The sequence below is a fragment of the Empidonax traillii genome, unplaced genomic scaffold (assembly GCF_003031625.1).
Source record: "Empidonax traillii isolate 1590-97213 ecotype Southwest subspecies unplaced genomic scaffold, ASM303162v1 scaffold210:size766637, whole genome shotgun sequence".
NCBI classification, from domain to species: domain Eukaryota; kingdom Metazoa; phylum Chordata; class Aves; order Passeriformes; family Tyrannidae; genus Empidonax; species Empidonax traillii.
The window spans coordinates 746583-759397 of NW_020955403.1; the positions used below are offsets into that span (position 1 = coordinate 746583).

Genomic DNA, 12815 nt, shown 5'->3' on the forward strand with positions numbered 1-12815 from the left:
GATTTTCTCTTTTTTTTCCTTCCCACTAAACATACATAGAGTGTTATCTCTTTCTGCTGCAGTGCATACAGTATTTTAATTGCATTTCATTGTTCCTGAACCTAATTTGTTGGAAGTTAAAATTTAACGATATTAGAGCTGGGGGCTGAATCAGTGTTCAGATGAAAGAATTTGGCAAGATGGGTTATTATGCATAGTAGACCCACAAGTCCTTTTTATTTTCCTTTTATCTTTAAGAAGGTCTAATTTGTTTTAAGAATGAGTTGGTATTCAAGACATAAACATTACACCTAATAGGTGTATTGCAGCTTTTTTGAAAGTGCTGTAATTCTTCTATATAACAAAAAATTCCAATTACACACATCACAGAGTGCTCTTAACATGAAGAAAATGGTTACTACATGTTTAACTGAAAGAGAATCCTCAAATCACTTAGTTTGGAAATGACCTTTAAGACCATCCATATTTGGACGTATTCCAAAGAATGAAGAACAAAAAAAAGCAAAAGAACCCAAACAAACAAACAAGCTTACCAACCTTTTCCAGTAGCTAGTCCATTCATAAAGGAGAAGAGTTGGAGTACTTGGAAGTAGTAAAACTGGTAGCTGCCACCTAACTTTGCCTATTGGAGTTAATCTTAGTAATGATACTCCTATCCATCTCTCAAGTCTTTCCTCCTTATCTGTAAAACAGTTATCTAATTCTTTTGTGTGAGCTTTGTATGAGAACAACGTGGCCTGCTGCAGGTTGAAGGGACACTGGAACTCATTTAAAACCGGGATTGTGTCTGGGACACGCTCTGTAACCAGCTTTTTGCTGTTTTTTGTTGTTGTTCGTTGTTTGTGTTTGGTTTTGTTTTATTGTAGTTGTTGTTGATTGGGATTTTTTCCTCTTAGGAAGGGTGATACAGCTAGGCATGTCTGTTGATCAGAACAAAATTGAAGAGTAGATGGGCAACATCTAGACATGGTAAAACAAGTATGAGAATCCAGCCCCCCTTCAAGTCCTAAGGGGATTTTGGCTGTTGATCAGGACAGACAAATGGCATTTCACTTTGCTATCGGATGTGTGGGGAGGAGGTGCTTTTATCAGAAATGAAGGGGATGATACATTCAAGCCAGCTAATGAAAGATGTACATGGAATACCTGTCTTGTAGCTCTCCGGGGTATGTGCTTCCAATAGAAAAATGAATTACTATGTGTGAATTCATGTTATTTTAGTTGGCTATAATCACATGCTGAATGGGTTTCAGTAATCTAGTGTTCACAAAACAAATAAAGACCCCGAAATTCTGTGTTGTAACGATTTCTGTCATTGTTACAACGTAGAATTTTGGGGTCTTTATTTTCAAATTTCTTATCTATAAAAGTTGCAGTCTCCTGGTCACACACATAAAGACAAAACTAAAGAAATCCTACTGGTTTCTAGAGTGAAATCCTGTTACACCAGTTGGCATTCCACTTGGGTCACAACCCTATAGTTTTAAAGGCTGGAAAGGACAGCATTGGATTTCTGCACCTAACCAAACAGCTTGTGGTTGAACTGTGAGAATATTGTTTAAAATTAAATCCTAATTAGAAGAAGCTGAAAACTTCTTGCCTTTCTGAGAAATCTGTTTCATTGGTTAACTAACATTATTGTTACAGTGCAAGTTAGCAGTCATTTGAATTTTGTGCAGTTTTACTGTCAGCATGGCAAATAATCAAAAGGGAAGCAAACAGTATCATAAAGAGTATTATAGAAAGGGAGAGTGTTGTCACCTCTGTGTGGGGGCTAGACAGGATCAGCTTTTCCCACATATTTGTTGGTTCAAATAGAGTGAGAACGATGTCATATGGAATATCTTAAAGATCTATACTTTCTACATCTGGGATGATGAATCAGGGTTTAAGTTACTTGTCTATTAACATGTGCTGCTCTTGAGGAGACGGGGGGAAAAAACAGAAACAAGGGGAGTGAGGGTCTTGCAAAGATGGAGTGATGTGGCATCACGTTACTGTGTTGCAAATGGCGTCGAAATACGTTGATGGAAGAATACTTTTGGAAAATTGAGTCTCTGACATTAAATGATTGTATCTTGAAAATTCCCTTTTTTTCATGATGAATAAGAAGGGTGTTCATCTCTGAGCTTAGATCAGGAGGATGACAGAACTTAATTTCTCTGTCACTCCTCCTGTTGGAAAAAATCAGAAATAAAAATCATAATGTTGACATGTTGCCACAGAAACTGGAGGGCTCCTCTGTAGTTACACATCTGTGTTCTTACAAAACTAAATTCCTACTTCAGTTTCAGCATAATCCTGAAGCTAACAGTGGGAGTCTGATTAAAAAAAATATAGGTGTTGTAGAGTCCAAATCAATTGTTGTAAATCTAGTAGGTGATTACCTCTCCCCAGCCTCCTTTCTATATATACAGGTGCACATGTTTTCTTTCAAAAGCTTCTTAAATTGTTGAATTGTTACGTTTAAATTGTCCATGTATCTTTTCTGTCTGGAGCAGTCCATTTCAATGGAAAGTATCAGCTTCCATTAGTGGAACAATTCCCAATGCTTTTTGTTCCTCACTGCAGCTAAGCCTTTCTGATTTCCTTTCAGAGGTGTAAAGTTCTGGAGGAATGAATATATATGCAACTCTTTTGCTGCAATTTCATGTTACCCTCTGATGTACGGGGCTTGAGGGGAGGGAATATGACCAGATGGAAATGGCTTTCTTATCCAAGTGGAAAAGGTTTAGTCAGCTTGCAGACAGGCTCCATAAACATAATACAGTAGAGAAACTCACAGAGCTGTACTTTAATGGCCATTAAAATTGCCTCTGCAGTGCATTCAGAGTCAGGATTCAGGGAATAAATATACTTGTATTATGAACAGAAGACAAATGTCTTCTGAGCAGAAGAAAAATCTAATGTTAATTAAACTTTTCCAGAGTCTGGGGTAGATAATTCTGCTTTTGTGTTGTTAAATGTCTTTTGATTTTAATTACATGACAAAAAAATTGACTGTAAGTGTAATGTTAGCAAATATTCATATTTGATTGCAAGCATCTATGAATGCTAAGTCAAAGAATTAAATGATTTTAATTGGGGTGGGTTTGGGTTTTTTGTGTTTTATGAGTTTTTCCTTTTGTATGTTGGATTTTTTTTTCTGCCAAGACAGCCATACTGGTAATAAAGCTTGTACTGTCAGTATGCTGAAGGTCATTCCTATAACCTGTTCAGTGAGATCTGCTCCCCTTTGGGTGAAAAAAAAATCAACAGAGCATATCTAAAAATGTCTAGAAAATCCTATTACACTTACTGAATTTCAGTTATATATTTCAGATTCATGTGGAATTCAATGAATGCTCTGACCAAATATGAAAAATTGTAGCAAGTTTCCAGTATTATGCACAGGCTTCCTCTCCCTCCCCCCTTTTGTGGCTGTCTTAGAGAAACAAGGCACATTCTCCTCAGAGATGGCAAAGGATAAACTGAAATGATTAACATTAAAACATACCTAATAGTGTGATATGTTTTAGAACTGGAAACAAAGGTAGGATATGTCTTATCCATCTGTCTTGACTCCCTGCGCATCTGTCTGTCCCTCTAGAGCAAGTCAATAAAAATGATTAGAGCTGGCATCTCACAAAGGCACACCCTTAAACCATGAAGCAATAATACTGTGAAGGAAATTTTTTTCTGACCTTTTCAAATTACATCCAACTGTCTAGGGAATTTCTCAGTGACTAGAGGTAATAAAGTTCAATCCGTTTTGCTGGTTGGCTTCAAATTCAGCTCCTCAGAAGCCCTAACTTATCTTTTCTTTTTATCTTGGCCTTGGCATCTATTCAGTACAATAATCCATGCATCTAATCTTTTTTTTTTTCTCTCCTCTCTCAGGTTTAGCTGGTGGATCATATTGTGAAATCTGCAGCCATGAAAGGCCCTCCATTTACTGCACCCTTCAAAACGAAATGTTAGCATGGGAGGCTAAGCTGGTATGTTGCCTTTGAGAGGCTCTTGTTGAATTTAATTAGCTTTTAGATTTCATCTCCATCTTGCATCTCAGCTTTCACTATTGTGTGTGATTTAGGCTTCAGTGCTTTCATTATCTGAAACTTTTCCAACTTGACTGTGCCACTTCAGAATACCGAGGGGGAAAGTAAAATTTAAAATTCATTGTCTTAAATTGATTTCTACTTAGTTTTTATGATGTGAGCTCAGAAATAATAGAGACGTGGCCTCCCAGTAAGTTAGTGAATCATTCAAGTGATAAACAGGCATTTCTGTATGTCTTGTTTCTCACTGTACTACATAAGTACCTGGAAACAGGTAAAGAACATTTTTAGCAAAATATTTCTGAGATTATTTTGAAAGTCATAAAAACTGGGCTTTGCTATTGACACTTCCCTGAAATATTAAGTCTGTGTTTAGTTATATCTGATGTGCTATTAAATGACCTGTGGAATATTCAAAGTGCATGCATATCTAAAAGCGTGTGTAAAACACTTTTAATCATAGGAGAAATACACTGGAAGACATATTCAACCAATTTACATATCATTATAAGTGAAAGGAGTAGCTGCAAAATGGTTAGGTAAAGATGTGAAGCTGACTTCTTTTTTTCTGAATTAATTTTTGTTTTGATTCTCCCTTCTGAAGTGTAGGGGAACCTGGTCAGATAGATAAAGTACAAAACTGGGAGATTATAGATCTTGTCCTGTATGTAAATCAGCCTCTAGTAGGGCTATGTTTGTCAAGTCACTCAATAATTTTGCACCATAATCTTGGCTTCTGTGAAAAGCTGTCAGTGAGTGTTCAGCAGAGCATGAGCACAGGGTGGAATTTGACTGTTTCGTTGTCTTTAATTCAGCTAAAATGAAAAAAGTTAATTTTTAATTAAAAGGTATTGTGCGCCATTGATACTAGTGATGTTAATAGTGGGATACTCAGTAATCTGAAGGCCTGTCATGTGCCTGGAAGAATGGCATTCTCAACAAAATTATTAAGGATATCTTTGAAATTAATTTAGGAAAAACAGTACCCCACATTGATAAGCCTTCTTGCATTAACAGTTATTTCTTTAGTGTCCTTACTATCATGTTATGAAAAGAAATATTGCTAAACGGACAGATTCAGATAAATTTTTAATCAAGCAGTAACAAGCATTTCTAAATTCCTTTATTATTTTAGTGCAAAAGATAACATACCTAAACTGGCAGTATGTAATATGTTTGTTTCAGAGATAATATGAAAGGCTGTATTTGAGTGTACACAAACACTGAGCATGACACTAAAATAAAGTTAAATTAATGTTCATGTGGATGTGTTCATTTACTCTTCCATCTTGAATGCTCCAGTGATACATGTAGAGTTATTTCTTAGTAGAACCAACTGTTCTTCAGTCTACATGGATTAGGCTTCTCCTGATTCTCCAGGATTAAGGTTGGTCTGTAGATATGGAGGCAAGCAACCCCAAAGTGTTCAGAGTTTGCCAAGTGTACTGGAGGACTGAGAAACACCTCATGGAAGTAGCAAGTTTTAGCAACTCAAAGCAATAACACTGTTGTTGTCTGTATGTATGTATCTTACAGTAGGTGCTTGAAAAATGTAATAAATATCCCCTATAATATTTCAGGCAGAAATACATAGGAATGGGATTATTTTGAGTGCAAGTAGGATATTAGGATGATGGCAATGTGAAGGGGTTTTTTTCACTGTACAAGTTCTTATCTTCAGGATTCTTTCTGATTTGTAAGATGGGCAGAAGCAGTTCTGCTGGCAGGTCTTTCTACCATATTGATGGTCTTCAACTCATAAGTATTGAAAATGAATTTTAAGGAGAAAAGATTTTTCTTATTTATTTATTTATTTATCTATCTGTTTATTTATTTGAATTCCATTCATCACAGTACATGTTACGTAAAAGGAACTATGTAGTGATATGTAAATGCTTGCAATCCATTTATTGGGGCGTTTGTGTACCAGTAGTTACGAGCTGTGGATAACAGCTGAACTAAATGTGTTGTTGTCCACTTGGAAAGCAGTCGAGTATGTTTTACAGCATCAAAGCCAAGCATTATGGAGCACTGAAGGCTCTGACACCTCACAAGTATATTCTAGTTTTTGGTATTACTGAGAAATATCAAATTCTTCTTTACAAATTAATCCATTCTTTAAAGTAGCTAATTGAAGGAAAAAAAAAAAAAGGAGAACACAAGTATTTTTCAAATCAAACATACTACGTTATGTCTTATGGTGGGAAACAACAGAAGTTCAGATTTTTTTCTTTAGTGTCTTTATAACTTTGTTGTCTATTCCGTCATTCCTAATTTTCATAAACTGAGAGTCCAATAATAGGAAAACAGAATAGGTGCCAGATATAGGTATATGAAAAATAGTGTTTCAGTTTTGCACTTTTTCCTCAGTTACTTGAAAATTTCTAATTTAACAAATCTTTATGAGAAGAAAATTCGGTAGACTGAATCAAAGTAACTCCCACCCATGCATCAGTGGGGTTAAAATGTTAGATTGGATTGTACATGTCAGAGGGATTATGTGAATGTTATCGATACACCGTTGTTCTGTATTATTTATATTTTCATAATTAGTCTATAAAGTCTTAATAATTAGCTCTCTGATTTCCCAGAAATCATTCTAATTTGTTGACCTGATTGAAGGGGAAAAAAAAAACAAAGATGACCAATCTGCCTTGGTAAGTTAATAGTATAGACCAAGGCATAGTCATAATTAGTTGAGAAAAGAACTTTCCCTGTTCATTCTAGTTCATAATAAAAAGTCCCTCACCAAAGTGACTTAGAAAATAATGCATTCAGACTGAGCAGAATTACCGCCTAGCAGATTCTATTTATCTGTAGCTTAAAAAGCAGCTGCGTTTTTGTAAAAAGCAATGAATGTGGCAGTCCTACTTAAAGGTAGAAGAAAAAGAACACCCCTTGTTTTGTAATAAGGGGATTTTCAATTTAAAAGAGAGAGCGAGCCTGTTGTGTGAAGTATGGTTATTACATTCACTGTATTCTATCTCACCCACCAGGAGGCTAATAACGAAGGAGTCAGTGAAGGAGACCGATGCCACGAGGGTTATCTCACAGCCCCAGATGCTGGATAAGTTGAAGGAAGCAGAATCGCTTTTGGATGACATTCAGAAAGGCCTTGAATGGTTATCTGGTGAAAAAAAGACTGTTCTTTCCAAGGTAAACAGTCCATTCTGTCTGTATGGTGTTGGTGTAAAATATGTTTATATAAACACCTCTAAAGTTCATTTTTTATCATTTTTCAGGTTTTTTTTTTATCTCTCGATGCAGCAATGATCTCTCAGGAATCCTTTTCGAGACAAAGGATCACTCCACATCCAACCACACCTAAGGAAATGCTTTGAAGGAATTGAGCAGCTCACTTTTAATCACAAGAGAGAAATTACTCACATGGAGTCAGCAGAAAATGAAAAAGTAGAGCTCGTGCTGTGAATAATTCCAGCAAGTGCCAAGGGGCTAGTTGAGAAATGACTTCATGAGGTGAATATCTTTAGCTCTTACTTAGGGTTTAGTTGCTGTATGATCATTTTCTCTTTTAGGAGCAATGACTATCATAAGTGTATTTCCTAACTAAATAGCTCTCTGAATATTTGTCAAGATGTTTACAGATTTCAGTTTTATTGTTGTTATTTATTGCAATGGATTTAGCATCTGCAAAACTGCAGAAATCAATTCTAATAGAAAGATCTCTGAGGCAGGCTATCAGTAGAAGTCGGTCTGTGTCTGAAACCATATGTGTGAATATATGTTTGAGTCTACATGTATGTGTTTTTGTGCTTTCATGGTGTAATGTCTGTAGTTCAGGAGGATAACATGTAAAAAATAACCAGAGAAATGTAAGATTTTGAATGCTGCCCCCACCCTCCAGAAAGTGTGTCCCATTGTGTTGGAAGGGTTTAATATCCAATCATTATAACAAAAGGAAAGAGAAATTATGTCACTGATAACATCCTAACCTTTCCCCTTTGGACCTCTCATCCAAATTCATTGGTTTCAGTATGAAATTAGTTTGGTGACCTTTTTTGTTTGCTTTTTTTAACCTTCCTCCCCCCGTGGCTGGGAATGAGACCTTCCCTTCTTTTTTTGTTTCTGGGCATTTTTCTTCCAAGGGCTTACCTTTCTCCTGGGGTAGGATCACCCCTAGGAATGCCACTTTCCCTTCATTCACTGTTGTGGGTACTGATCTTGTCGTCAGTGGATTTTTCCTGGATACCCCCTAGGCAAGGGCAGTGGCAGGGAGCTGCACCCCGCTCTAATGGGAGAGGGAAGGAGAGGCTGGGGGGCTGCTACTTTTATATCTGGATAATTTGGCAGAGGTTGTTGGAGAATCCCTCAGCAGTGAAACCCAGAGCAGGTGGCAGGTCAAAGACATTTGCCCCTGTTATGTATCATGTTTCTGCTGGCTGGGTGAATCCTGTTTCCCACCTGATGAAGCTGCATGGCAACAATGTACCAGTCTTGGACTGAGCCCCTTTTAGAAGTGTGACTGCACACAGTTTAAAATGGTCCATCTGCAGCATCATTCAAGGTAGGAAAGGAAGAAGAAGAGGGCAGGATTTAGGCAAGCCCAAACACTTCCTGTCCTGTTCTCCATGTCAAGTCACTAGGCTGTTTTTTGGAATAGTTTCAAAATAACAAAGTTATCTCCGTAAAAACGGGGAAAAAAAAGGAAAAAACATTTTAAAAAAAGGAGTGACAGTGGGTAAACGTCAGTCCTGAGGAGCCCAGGAAAAGCCCAGATTCTCAAGCCTGCAATATACTTTTTAGTTTTTACCTTCTTCCACAAAAGAAACAGGGCTGGGAGAGGTGAGCAGCTGTGTTTATTTTAATACGTCTATTTTAATCCTCACCTAAAAACAAATTGGAAGGTTTGGGAGTGCATTAATCTGGATTCTATTAGTGTCTCTTTCTCCCTCAAAAGTGCAACCTGAGATTAATTAATATAAACCAGAGTTTCATATGCAGTCTTTAAGTCATTTGCATGTTTTATGCATGATAATTGAATTTATTTATGCACTTCCTTTCATTTAATGATTTCTCACTCTTTTCTATGCTATCAACATTATATTATGCAAGATGTAGGATTTGGTAGGCAAGAAAGGATAGCAGTATATAAATCAAGTCTGAGGTAATTTTTAGTTCTAGTGTCAACACTAGATCAGAATTAATATTGGTCCCATGCCAGTGGGGTTACATGGCTGGGAAAATGTTAAATATTTTTGGTAAAGCATAGACTCTTAGCTTAATGAGACATTTCTGATGCAGCCTAGTTTGCTTGCAAGTGTACAAGCAAAATTATTTTTGAATGGCAGTTAAATTATTGTATTGACTTTTCAATGACCCTAGAGACTTGTGTTTCTACTTGGCCAATTAGTAGTAATAAGAAGATGAATAGTAATTACATTAATAAATAACTGTGTTCAGACCAGGACCTTGGTATTATACTCTGGCTTAGAAAATAAGGGTATATTATAATTTGTCTCATTTGGTCATCAGGAGAAATATGGTCTTTGGAGTTACAGTAATTTTATCATAGCCAGGAAGGTAAAAGTCCTAGGGGTGAATGGGTCATATGAGATAGCAGCTCTGCGGTAGTGGCTGTTTCAGTGCCATAAGCATGGAATCTTGCTTTGTTTCTGCAATTAAGCTCAAGACGTCTTAAAGGTGTCTTTAGTGATGTAGTCTGATTTTTTTATAATGCATGCCAGGAAGCCACTACGGAAAACAGTTTTAAAAAGATGCTGGTAGTGGTGCTTTCATAGCATTTATCAATGCCAGTTTCTTTTGTGTCTCTTGTCTTTCTTTTGTCTTGAAAGATGTATGTGGAAGTGATATTTTTCTGTGGTGTCCTGTCTTTTATCAGTGAATTAAATGGTTGTGTCTCGTGATCGTTTCTTGATTCTCGTAGGTAGGAATGTGTTTAAAGGCTAAAGTTCTTTTAATCTGTAGTGTAACCATTTTGGTGTCTTTCTTGTCATTGAAATGTAGTTTAAAATGTTCAGTAATGTAGCATGAAATCATTGGTTAGTTTTGGAATGGTGGTGAAATCATGTGAAGAAAATAAGTATTGCATCTGATCAAGATAAATTCACTCTAGTGTTTTATGGCTTTTTATTCCTATGTGATAGTAATAAAGTCTCATGTAGGGATGGAAGCCATGAAATACATTGTGAAAAATCATCAACTCAGATGGGGCCATCAGGATAGCATGCTGTAGTTGTAGAGTTATTGAGAATGATTGGAAGACGATTTAGTATGTCACCACTTTGACCATGTTTTTGCATTTTGTTTCTTCATCCTTCACCCATGTAGTTTGATGAGAGGAAATCAGTTTGTAACGAGCTGATCCAATTTTACATCAGTGTTCATTGTTTAAATTGTTCATACATCTTTCATTTTCTGACAAAGATAACACTGTATATGAAACCCTAAGCTAAGAATTTAATATAGCTAATAAACACATGCCAAAATGAAAACAAAGAAGAGTCAATGAATTTCTAAATGCTTGGAAACTAAGAAGGAATCAAAGCAAGTTTTACCCTGTTAGCAACTGATTCAGCTTCTTTATTTTCATGTTTGAGAGCAAATCGGAGAGATGATTCGGGGATTTAATCTCTTTACTCTTTCACGTGGGCTCCTGTACTTTTCTCCATTTCCCTGCTTGCGTGTCTTTCTGAAAATTCACGTTCTTTTTGCCTCTCTGGAACTGAGATAAAGGCAGACAATGTTTGGGTCAGAAAACAATTTCTGACAATGTCTTTACAGTGCTGCTATTCCATATACTGCCTTACTGCTTTGTCTTCTTTTCTTTTGGATACCAATTTCCTTTGTAAATATTTTGGAGAATGTTATTTATTTTACAATTTTCCTGTTGTGTTATTTCTCTGAAACCTATGTTAATAAAACATTATGGATTCTTTGGTACTTTGACTCCTTTATTATTTCTCTAGGGTGTGAATTTTTTCTCTGCTAAAAGGTACTTTCTCATTATTGTAACTAAGGACATCTTCTGGTCAAAAGCCCCAGTGATAAGTAGGCAGGATATATATTTCCCATTTTATTATAAATTTAAATTTCTTCCTTAGATCAAATAGCACACGGAGAATTTAACCATGATTAAATTCACAAATGTTGTGTGGCAATTATTTCAGTCTTACATGGGCTGAAAAAGATGGTAGACATATGTTTGTTCCAATGTTGCCATGTGAAAAGAACTTATAAAAAATTAGAAAACATGCTACCTTTGGACTCCTACTAAAAGGAAAAGTATTTTCCTTCTTATGTATTAGAAAAATTGTTTTCAAGAGTGTCCAGGGTGTACAACCAAGAGAATAAACTGGGTATATTTTTCAACTTTTTATTTCGCTAAGATAATTTTTATCGTCATGTTTTGAAATCTGCTTTGGTGGTTAGTTTCCAGAGACCTAAGAGGAAGTCCTTTAAATAGATTTACGTGGGCTCCTGCACTCTTTTACATGGGCTCCTGTACTTTTCTCCATTTCTCCCAGTTTAATGTTGAATTGCAGTTAAACTATTTTGTTGATAAATGATATACAATTCATCTTTACTGCAAACTATACTTTTAAAAGTAGTCTACAGTCCCACCTGTAGAGCATATTTTCTGTACTGTATTTTGTCTCCAAATTACTTCAAGATTCAAATGTTCTCAAAGTTGAAGTAGTTTTTTTAAATGCCAAGTCAAATGGTTGAACATGGGACCTTAAAGGAAAGTGGAGCTCTTTTCATGTATGTATGGAAGGGCCCTACTGACCAAAAATGAAGTCCTCAGTTTAAGCAGCACCAACCTATTCATCTAGATTGCTTCCTTTGCAATGCTTTTATTTTCAATAAATTTACATAGATGTAACTGGAACTTACTAAATAATGTTTTATTTTTCAACAGTTGAGGAGAATCCAGCTTGTTGTCCTATAGGAGTTCTGTTTCTGCAATGGTCAAAGGAGTACTGTGTGTTTTAGTAGAATCTACTATGAAAATTCAATGTACACATTTTCTGAATATGTAATGCTGTTTTAAAACCCTCAGGTAACCTGGTATAAATAGGCTGGGGCACTTTGCTTTACTAGAACAGCATAAACTTCACTGTGCAAATGATTATTTACACCTTAGCGAAAAATTTAGCAGGTTTTGTCACTGGGGCCACTGTCATACCCGCATTTTTTGTCAGGAGCATCTCGTATTACAAACTGGTGTGATAATTCACTCCAAGAATGATATACTTGCTTTCTATGATATGAAGGTGATTTGGCCAGTAAAGTAAGTTATTCCCACCTTCCAATAAAATAGATGGAGTCGATGGCTGACATGGGCTTACTGTGACTTTTTCTATGGTGAGGTGCTAAAAATATTAGATTTGATTCTGTCATGCAAATACAGCTTCATGTCCTTGTGTCCACTGAGAACAAACCTTTTACTTGCAGTGAGAGCAGGGTCAATTCATGTCTGCTGTAACAAGGCTTGTCAGCATATCAGTAGGAGTTTTTGTCTTGCCAACTTTATTTGTCCCATTTGCCTAGTGAAATATAGGATAAGAGTAAAATTTTAAGCATGGCTTTTGCAAACTGCCTAAATCTGATTTTCCAAATAGAAGTCACGAAGTGGTGAAATCAAAATGCGTGCAGGGAAATGCTAGGAAAGTTATAGTCCTCTGAAATAACACCAGAGGTGAATACATCTCTGTAAACTAGACACTAGAAAGGCCTAAATGTGCTTTGATAACTCGCTTCATGGCATGTATACTGATCTAACTCCATTTACCACTT

General features: G+C 36.2%; 1 long non-coding RNA gene across 1 annotated transcript in view; it reads left to right on the plus strand.

Moving 5' to 3' along the window:
* Positions 1-7188, plus strand: part of LOC114059243 — a 22544-nt gene extending 15356 nt beyond the window's left edge. Inside the window, exons 3-4 of the long non-coding RNA XR_003571620.1 lie at positions 3880-3977; positions 7034-7188. This is a non-coding gene — a long non-coding RNA (uncharacterized LOC114059243). The remainder of the gene's footprint in view (positions 1-3879; positions 3978-7033) is intronic.
* Positions 7189-12815: the final 5627 nt, after the last annotated feature.